Source organism: Lissotriton helveticus, chromosome 5_1, assembly GCF_964261635.1.
Source record: "Lissotriton helveticus chromosome 5_1, aLisHel1.1, whole genome shotgun sequence".
Lineage (NCBI taxonomy): Eukaryota > Metazoa > Chordata > Amphibia > Caudata > Salamandridae > Lissotriton > Lissotriton helveticus.
The window spans coordinates 1,922,046,316-1,922,050,125 of record NC_136065.1 but is presented as its reverse complement, the minus strand read 5'-3'; positions in this window follow the sequence as shown (position 1 = coordinate 1,922,050,125).

Genomic DNA, 3,810 nt, shown 5'->3' with positions numbered 1-3,810 from the left:
ACATTCACCCCAGTACAAGGATCTGGGCCTAAATCCATCGTTTTTTTGCACTACACACCACCCTGGGTTAGACACTGGCTATATGCAAATCAGCTCTGACCCTGTGCCTCATGGGAACAGTCCAGTCCGAACTACCAAGCCATGTCTTTCCCAGACCGGAAGCAAGCATCCAAGGACCGGTTTCTGGTTATCAGCCTTCATCAGCCTGGATAGCTTGACTCCAGTGGTGTGGAGAGCCTGGGACTCACGTCTGAGCATACCCAGCCCACTAGGGGTGAAAATTGCAAAAAACACAGTTGATGGACAGAATGTAGAACAATGTCATACCTTCACCCCAGTACAAGGATCTGGGCCTAAATCCATCGTTTTTTTGCACTCCACACCACCCTGGGTTAGACACTGGCTATATGCAAATCAGCTCTGACCCTGTGCCTCATGGGAACAGTCCAGTCCGAACTACCAAGCCATGTCTTTCCCAGACCGGAATCAAGCATCCAAGGACCGGTTTCTGGCTATCAGCCTTCATCAGCTTGGATAGCTTGACTCCAGTGGTGTGGAGAGCCTGGGACTCACGTCTGAGCATACCCAGCCCACTAGGGGTGAAAATTGCAAAAAACACAGTTGATGGACAGAATGTAGAACAATGTCATACATTCACCCCAGTACAAGGATCTGGGCCTAAATCCATCGTTTTTTTGCACTCCACACCACCCTGGGTTAGACACTGGCTATATGCAAATCCGCTCTGACCCTGTGCCTCATGGGAACAGTCCAGTCCGAACTACCAAGCCATGTCTTTCCCAGACCGGAATCAAGCATCCAAGGACCGGTTTCTGGCTATCAGCCTTCATCAGCCTGGATAGCGTGACTCCAGTGGTGTGGAGAGCCTGGGACTCACGTCTGAGCATACCCAGCCCACTAGGGGTGAAAATTGCAAAAAACACAGTTGATGGACAGAATGTAGAACAATGTCATACATTCACCCCAGTACAAGGATCTGGGCCTAAATCCATCGTTTTTTTGCACTCCACACCACCCTGGGTTAGACACTGGCTACATGCAAATCAGCTCTGACCCTGTGCCTCATGGGAACAGTCCAGTCCGAACTACCAAGCCATGTCTTTCCCAGACCGGAATCAAGCATCCAAGGACCGGTTTCTGGCTATCAGCCTTCATCAGCCTGGATAGCTTGACTCCAGTGGTGTGGAGAGCCTGGGACTCACGTCTGAGCATACCCAGCCCACTAGGGGTGAAAATTGCAAAAAACACAGTTGATGGACAGAATGTAGAACAATGTCATACCTTCACCCCAGTACAAGGATCTGGGCCTAAATCCATCGTTTTTTTGCACTCCACACCACCCTGGGTTAGACACTGGCTATATGCAAATCAGCTCTGACCCTGTGCCTCATGGGAACAGTCCAGTCCGAACTACCAAGCCATGTCTTTCCCAGACCGGAATCAAGCATCCAAGGACCGGTTTCTGGCTATCAGCCTTCATCAGCTTGGATAGCTTGACTCCAGTGGTGTGGAGAGCCTGGGACTCACGTCTGAGCATACCCAGCCCACTAGGGGTGAAAATTGCAAAAAACACAGTTGATGGACAGAATGTAGAACAATGTCATACATTCACCCCAGTACAAGGATCTGGGCCTAAATCCATCGTTTTTTTGCACTCCACACCACCCTGGGTTAGACACTGGCTATATGCAAATCCGCTCTGACCCTGTGCCTCATGGGAACAGTCCAGTCCGAACTACCAAGCCATGTCTTTCCCAGACCGGAATCAAGCATCCAAGGACCGGTTTCTGGCTATCAGCCTTCATCAGCCTGGATAGCGTGACTCCAGTGGTGTGGAGAGCCTGGGACTCACGTCTGAGCATACCCAGCCCACTAGGGGTGAAAATTGCAAAAAACACAGTTGATGGACAGAATGTAGAACAATGTCATACATTCACCCCAGTACAAGGATCTGGGCCTAAATCCATCGTTTTTTTGCACTCCACACCACCCTGGGTTAGACACTGGCTACATGCAAATCAGCTCTGACCCTGTGCCTCATGGGAACAGTCCAGGCCGAACTACCAAGCCATGTCTTTCCCAGACCGGAATCAAGCATCCAAGGACCGGTTTCTGGCTATCAGCCTTCATCAGCCTGGATAGCTTGACTCCAGTGGTGTGGAGAGCCTGGGACTCACGTCTGAGCATACCCAGCCCACTAGGGGTGAAAATTGCAAAAAACAGAGTTGATGGACAGAATGTAGAACAATGTCATACATTCACCCCAGTACAAGGATCTGGGCCTAAATCCATCGTTTTTTTGCACTCCACACCACCCTGGGTTAGACACTGGCTATATGCAAATCAGCTCTGACCCTGTGCCTCATGGGAACAGTCCAGTCCGAACTACCAAGCCATGTCTTTCCCAGACCGGAATCAAGCATCCAAGGACCGGTTTCTGGCTATCAGCCTTCATCAGCCTGGATAGCTTGACTCCAGTGGTGTGGAGAGCCTGGGACTCACGTCTGAGCATACCCAGCCCACTAGGGGTGAAAATTGCAAAAAACACAGTTGATGGACAGAATGTAGAACAATGTCATACATTCACCCCAGTACAAGGATCTGGGCCTAAATCCATTGTTTTTTTGCACTCCACACCACCCTGGGTTAGACACTGGCTATATGCAAATCAGCTCTGACCCTGTGCCTCATGGGAACAGTCCAGTCCGAACTACCAAGCCATGTCTTTCCCAGACCAGAATCAAGCATCCAAGGACCGGTTTCTGGCTATCAGCCTTCATCAGCCTGGATAGCTTGACTCCAGTGGTGTGGAGAGCCTGGGACTCACGTCTGAGCATACCCAGCCCACTAGGGGTGAAAATTGCAAAAAACACAGTTGATGGACAGAATGTAGAACAATGTCATACATTCACCCCAGTACAAGGATCTGGGCCTAAATCCATCGTTTTTTTGCACTCCACACCACCCTGGGTTAGACACTGGCTATATGCAAATCAGCTCTGACCCTGTGCCTCATGGGAACAGTCCAGTCCGAACTACCAAGCCATGTCTTTCCCAGACCGGAATCAAGCATCCAAGGACCGGTTTCTGGCTATCAGCCTTCATCAGCTTGGATAGCTTGACTCCAGTGGTGTGGAGAGCCTGGGACTCACGTCTGAGCATACCCAGCCCACTAGGGGTGAAAATTGCAAAAAACACAGTTGATGGACAGAATGTAGAACAATGTCATACATTCACCCCAGTACAAGGATCTGGGCCTAAATCCATCGTTTTTTTGCACTCCACACCACCCTGGGTTAGACACTGGCTATATGCAAATCAGCTCTGACCCTGTGCCTCATGGGAACAGTCCAGTCCGAACTACCAAGCCATGTCTTTCCCAGACCGGAATCAAGCATCCAAGGACCGGTTTCTGGCTATCAGCCTTCATCAGCCTGGATAGCGTGACTCCAGTGGTGTGGAGAGCCTGGGACTCACGTCTGAGCATACCCAGCCCACTAGGGGTGAAAATTGCAAAAAACACAGTTGATGGACAGAATGTAGAACAATGTCATACATTCACCCCAGTACAAGGATCTGGGCCTAAATCCATCGTTTTTTTGCACTCCACACCACCCTGGGTTAGACACTGGCTACATGCAAATCAGCTCTGACCCTGTGCCTCATGGGAACAGTCCAGTCCGAACTACCAAGCCATGTCTTTCCCAGACCGGAATCAAGCATCCAAGGACCGGTTTCTGGCTATCAGCCTTCATCAGCCTGGATAGCTTGACTCCAGTGGTGTGGAGA